The sequence below is a fragment of the Notolepis coatsorum genome, assembly GCF_963971535.1.
Source record: "Notolepis coatsorum genome assembly, chromosome: 5".
Taxonomy (NCBI): domain Eukaryota; kingdom Metazoa; phylum Chordata; class Actinopteri; order Aulopiformes; family Paralepididae; genus Notolepis; species Notolepis coatsorum.
This window is the reverse complement of record NC_140169.1, coordinates 163,639,018-163,645,794: the sequence shown is the minus strand read 5'-3', so window position 1 is coordinate 163,645,794 and position 6,777 is coordinate 163,639,018. Positions and strand designations below refer to the sequence as shown.

Sequence of the window (6,777 nt, the reverse complement as noted above, 5' to 3'; positions counted from 1 at the left end):
GGAGAGAGGGAGGGAGGGAGGGAGGGAGGGAGGGAGGGAGGGAGGGAGGGAGGGAGGGAGGGAGGGAGGGAGGGAGGGAGGGAGGGAGAGATTATATGTGTTGTCATTTTACAGCACAAGTACAGTACAACGAAAATAAGTTTGGCGTCCAACCAGAGTGCAAATGTGACAGTAAAGTGTGATAGTAATATACAATGTACAGGTGATTAAACTGGGTATAAAATATATAAATTAGTACTACAGAGTAATAGTGCTAATCAGATGTGTGTACAGAGTTGTAGTATTATGAACAGTGATACAGGTATAAAGAGGACCGCGGAACCGGTAGGGCCAGTAGGGCCATGGCCCTACCAACTTTGGGGTGTATCAAACATCAAACATTATGTAAACATTAATAATAATAATAATAATAATAATAATAATAATAATAATAATAATAATAATAATAATAAGCAAATACATTTACGTTCTTAATGTATTGCACTTCCGCGCGCTTCCCGGGTATAATTTCCACTATCTGTAAGCCTACGTAAAAAAAAAAATTATAATTGAACTAGCCTATCACAAGCAACAAATTCTGTTTCCTAATGATTGATTGGCTATTGTGTCATGTGAGCACGGTGTCGTGTAATGTGTTCCTATACCTCAATGAGCCAGTCAGACAGTAGGTACCTTTGGTTGTAGCTTTTACTGTACGTCTGTGTATCACAATACAACATGCCGTGAGCATACACAATTGCACTCTGAACTCTACTCAAGTCCTGCCCACTCCCTTAGGCTATTGGCTTACACCTCATCTCCCTTTTTGAACTGTTAGAATAACATTAACATTTCCCAGTTCCACATGAACATCTTCACATAACATTCACTTACAGTATAAATGTGTTTATGAAACTGGTTAAACAATGCACTTTTTACATGTACATTAGAACATCAAACAATGCACTCTTTACGTGTACATTAAAACATCAAACAATGTTCTTCTCACAGATCTAGTCTATGAGGTCTGACTACCTCTCTGCCTGACCTTGTTCTGACCGTGTCAGGGGAGACCCGAGGTGAGTCCATACTAGACAGTACTGGTTGAGGAGAACCAGGCACAACAGGAATGTCCTCCTGTGGTGTATGACTGTGTCGGGCTTCGCGTCTCTGTTCAGGCATAGGCACTAGGTGATGACGGTTTCGTCTGATTGTGCCATGTGGCCCGCTGACAAGGTAGGACCGTGGTGTGTGATGTGCGGCTATCACTGTGCCTGGTGACTTCATATCGGTGACCCACACCGGATCTCCTGGTGACAGCGTTGTGAGATTCTTCACCCTGTGTCTCTGGTCGAAGTGCTTCGAATCCATCCATCTCTTCTCTCTTTCCCTTTGCTGAAGTCTCCTTAGATCGGGAAGTGCTGGCTCCAACACCGCTGGGAAGGTAGGCACTGTTGTGCGCAGACGGCGTCCCAAGAGCAGCTGTGCTGGGCTGAAACCATTTCTCAAAGGCGTCGCCCTGTATGTGAGCATGGCTAGATATGGATCTGATGATTTCTTCAGTAGGTTTTTAATCGTTTTAATCGTCATTCGATTGGGGAAATCTCGGACTGCTGGTTGTGTGCACAAAGCCATAATGTGCAGCGAAGGCTTGCATGTCCTGTCCCGAAAACTGGGGCCCGTTGTCGGATATCAAAGTCTCTGGAATTCCATGCCGAGCGAACATCGTTTTGAGGTGAACTATGACATCTGATGATCTTGTTGGGCTTAGTTTGGCTATCTCCACATACCTGGACACATACCTTAGGCTATTGGCTTACACCACACACGGCACGCTGCACACAGAGTTAAGCTCATATTAATGTGCATCCATTTCAAAATAGCGCTCTAGTAGACAGCCTCTATCTATACGAGAGATTGCATTCTTAACGATGAAGCGTCGAAAAATCACAGATTTCTTCGGGTCAAACTCAAAGTTAACCACGACCACCGCCACTCCAGCGGCAGCCAACGAAGAGCTCTCCGAGTCTGAGGAACCAGCACCGGCAGCAGTAGAAGAATTTCCAATTCCAGAATTTCCAATTCAAGCTAGCCCCTCTGCCACTCCTGCCGGCGCCAACGTTGCCCCAGCGGGACCAGAGCATCCCCGCCCCCAAGTCAGTGCACCTGCCGCGGCTGCTGCTCCCCCCGCTGCGAGCCTAGCAGACGTCCACTGTTCCAGCGAGTGCTGCAGCAGGGATCTATCAAAGTCCAATCAACCAGACGACCCCGCTGTTCTTGCAGGTACAAAAAGGATACAGGGAGAAGGTACATCTCAGAGAAACCGGTCTGTTCATCCAGCACAACGAGAGACGGAGGAACTTCTTTGGGAATTAAGACGGGGTGAGTGTTGACATTTTTTTAATCCTATAACTGGTTGGTTGACCGCCGTGTCACATTATTTACGCTTTCTAATCATACTGGTTAAGTAATGCATATTATGATGCTATTTGTTTGTAACTAAATGTAGGCTATAATCAATAAACAAATGCGTTATGAGCAGTGGTGCGTTGTTGAAATCATCAGGGGTTGCACGCACCACGTGCATGCGCGCTCCCGGTGCGTGCGCGCGCTCCCGCAAATGCGCATTTAATGTCCCCTCGCTTGAGCACAGACTAAAGACAGTGCCTAATGTGCCTACGAATGGAATGTAACACATGTCTTCACAACAAGTTAGGTGTGAATGTATCTGAGAACGTATTTAACACACCTGACGACCGGCGCTATTGATATGCAAATAGCGAGTACTTATCATGGGGTGGCACGGAGTGCAACCCCGTCCCATGAAGAACGCATGCCTGGTTATGAGCATGTGGCTTGGTTTGGGCGGAGGAGTAACGTCACATAATTGGCCCTACCCATTCCAAATGCGTTCCGCGGTCCATGTAGAAGTCATACTGGCCAGCAGCGTAACTAGTAAGAGTAGGTAAGGGATATACACAGACAGGGACGTGCACAGGACTTTAGAGGGGCAGGTGCTCAAAGGCTGAAAAGGGCACTACACTTGTGTGTATATTATTAAGCGAGCGCGTGTAGCGCGATTTTTAAGGGCCCTTTTCGGGCGGGGGGCCCCCTTTTTATGCTTTTTGGGGGGTTTTGGTGATCAAATATTGAATATTGAACTATAATAATCAGTGCAGGAGCTCACTTATCCTTGAAAGACACTTTTATCACTGACTTAAAAGGCCCATACATCTCCATAAATGTTCAGGGGGGAGGGAATCAGTGCTTACCCTACAGACCCCAAGAAGTGCATTCTGTATTGTTTAATATAAATGCATTTTTTTATTCCAATCCCGATTTGTATTTGAGATTCCCAAATCCCATCGGACTTGACTTCTTTGTGTCCCTCAATGAGTGTAATACCAGCATTCAACAGCGGTTTCTATCATGATCATCATCACCACCCACGCTATGCATTAAATATAGGTCCGCGGAGAGGCATGCTGAGGAGGCCGTGCAAACTGCAATGGAATATGGGGCATCTCTCTCTCTTTACTTAATATTTTGATTCTATCCTGACATTTTCAGTTGGAAGGGCAGTCTATATGCGTAACAGTAAAAAAAGAAAAAGAAAAAAAAAAGGGGCACTTTTTTGATGAGGCTCAAAAATGCAGGTGCTCAGGCACCCCTTGGCCTCTATGTGTGCACGTGCCAACACAGATATAGATATAGTATCAGATATGTAAAGGATTATATGCAGGTATGTGCAGATAGATGTGGATAGATTGATATATACGGTAAGAATATATCCTCTCTACGTCGCCCCATACCTCAAATGGATCCGTCATCAGCTCTATTCTATTTTCAATCTTTCAAAATGTTCTTATGTACCCCAGTTGCTATTGCATGTACATATTTGTGTTTCATTACACGTATATATGTACATACGTACCAACTGTTTCACCTGTTTTACTGCAACACTACTATCACCAACATCTAAGAAGGGAGATTGCATTTATTCATTTTACATTTTATTTTGGATTTCATGGTGTTTTTTGTTTTGTTCTTGATTTATTGTGATGTTTCTTCTTGACTTAGAAGACCTGTCCGGCCCATGGGGACATTAACGTGTGTTGTCGGGCGCTACAAATACATTTTATTTTATTTTATTTTATTTATTATTGTACATGTTATCATACAGAGTTATATGGGTTATATGCAGGTGTATAAGTAGGTCTATAGAAGGATTATATTCAGCTATATTCAGACAGATATGGATGTGCTATATATGCTGTAAATATAAATATATGGTATACTATATACATCATTATTGTACATGCTATCATACAGAGTTATATGGGTAAACTATAGTATGAGGTAGGTAGTAATAATTATTACTACAATTACTATGATTACAGTGCAGTTGTAGACAGTGAAAGGTGCAGTATAATAGTAGGTATAAATTGAGTATAGGCAACAGATACAAACTAATATAGTGTAAAGTAATGGCCATTTCAGTTCTCAAAGTTCATGGAAGATGCCAAATAATTAAACAAATAAACAACAATAAACAAAACACAGGGAAGACCATAGCATAGCATTGTTGTGGAGTAGTTTAACTAGTAGTGCATTACCCCATGTTGTCATTCATCGGAATGCTGCCCAGCCAGCCAATCACAGTGTGAGGTGTTGCATACCTGGTTTACTACTTTAACGGCACATTTCTATGAGTTTCGACCCTGTTCCTATCCACCGTTAAACACGTTTCACAGGGTTAGAGATGAGTATGTGTGTGTATAGGGGAGGGGTTGCTGATAAATACACAGTACAATACAGTTACTTTTAGATCACAAGAAAACAAGTTTTCTATCGACAGATCAAACTCTTCAATAAGACACGTGAATACCCTTCACTTACATGTTAGAAAACATTTAGTGGATTGGGGCTTTAATCATCAGGGCCCAGTAGTTCAAAACCTTTAATCTCAATCGGATCCGATCAGATTTTGAAATCCCATATTTTGTGATCCAGGATCAGACAACTCGGCCAGATTTTGTCCCGGTATAAGCAATTCAGGATAGGATCACCCTGATCCAGATTCAGACTTTTCAAGATGACTATAGATTCTGAATATCAGTGCTTTAATCCTACCGATCTCCATCTATAGTGAAAAAGAATACAAGGAAGACAATAGACCACATTGCAGAGACATCTATAATGTATAATTATATTGTTAAATACATAAAGGACATACAATTTGAATGGAATTGTAATAAAACAAAATACTCCCGCTAGGGTAAGAACAAAAAAACATGAATTCAAAGGCAGCTGGATCATCCATGGCGTGCTTTGAGGAGCTGAATTCTAAGTGAGGTTTCAGTTTGCTGAAGGTGATAAAGATATTTTTCTAAATTGACAATCTTTGTTGTGATACTTTTATGAGCATAAACATTTATGTCATTAACATTTGGTTGAAAACAAAATAGGCCACCACAAATGTGACCAATTTTTTTTTATAAAATGTATTTGCCATGAAGGCAAAATATTTTGTATTATTTCAGTTAACAAACTTTGCCATCTTATTTATATTGAAACATATTTTTAAATAAATTGTATAGTACATTTTGCTCTGGTAATCCACTGGAAATCCACCCCTCTGGTGGGATCAAGATAATCCAGTTTTTTGGGATAAAACTGGATCCCAATCCTGTGTTGTCGGTTTGAACTACCCGTTTTGAAGATTTGATCCAGATTAAAGCTTGGATTTGATTTCCTGATCTGATTGGATATCAAAGTGATCCTACTGTAATCCTGTTTTTTGGTTTTGAACTGCCCAAAATCCAAATCTGTTCCGATCAGATAGGGATTAAAATGTGGTTAAAGTAAAGTTTAAATTGGGGGGAAATACTTCATTGTTTCCCTCTTTTAAACAAGTGGATGAACAATAACTTCCTAAAATTAAACGAAAGCAAGACCGAAATCCTATTGATCGGCCCAAAAGCGAAAAGGGAAGTGCTGTGTGAAAATCTGGGGAGTCTGTCAGCCTATGTAAAGACTGAGGTTACAAGCCTAGGTGTCATCTTGGACTCAGACCTGACCTTTAAGTCTCATATTAATAAGACCATGAAAACGTCATTCTTCCACCTAAGAAACATAGCGAAAGTAAGACCTTTCGTAAATAAAAAGGATGCAGAGACACTGATTCATGCTTTTGTCTCAAGCCGGCTTGACTATTGTAATGCACTGTTCACTGGTCTTCCCAAAGCAATCCATTGGGAAGCTTCAGCTTATCCAAAACTCTGCAGCTCGATTACTAACTCGTACAAAGAGAAGAGAACATATCACTCCAGTCCTAGCCACTCTGCACTGGCTTCCAATAACTCATAGAATTGATTTTAAGGTCCTTTTCCTGACATATAAAGCTCTTAATGAGCAAGGCCCAAAATACATAGCAAATTCCCTAGTTAGTTATCTGCCCTCAAGAACGCTACGGTCATCCACTACAGGTTTACTAGACACACCCAGAAACCAAAAGAGGATAGGAAGTATGGCATTTGCCAACTATGCCCCAAAACTATGGAACACACTACCAACACACATCAGAAACGCCAGCTCCATACACATTTTTAAAGGAAAATTAAAAACGTACCTATACAGTCTAGCTTACAAATAGTGTACCATGCCTTAGGGAAAGCGAGTATCTTATTGAAATGTTTTTATTATTATGTTTATATTTTTTATGTATTGATCTTTTACTGAAATGTTATTTTACTGTACTTTGCCTATTGCCGTACTTTTATTACTGTTGTCTTAATA

At 41.1% G+C, this 6,777-nt stretch overlaps 1 protein-coding gene across 1 annotated transcript in view; it reads left to right on the top strand.

The window, feature by feature from the left end:
- The window catches only part of LOC311228453 (retinol dehydrogenase 7-like), a gene marked incomplete at both ends in the record, with an annotated part of 217,004 nt that overhangs the window by 142,637 nt on the left and 67,590 nt on the right, over positions 1 to 6,777 (top strand). The window lies entirely within an intron of this gene.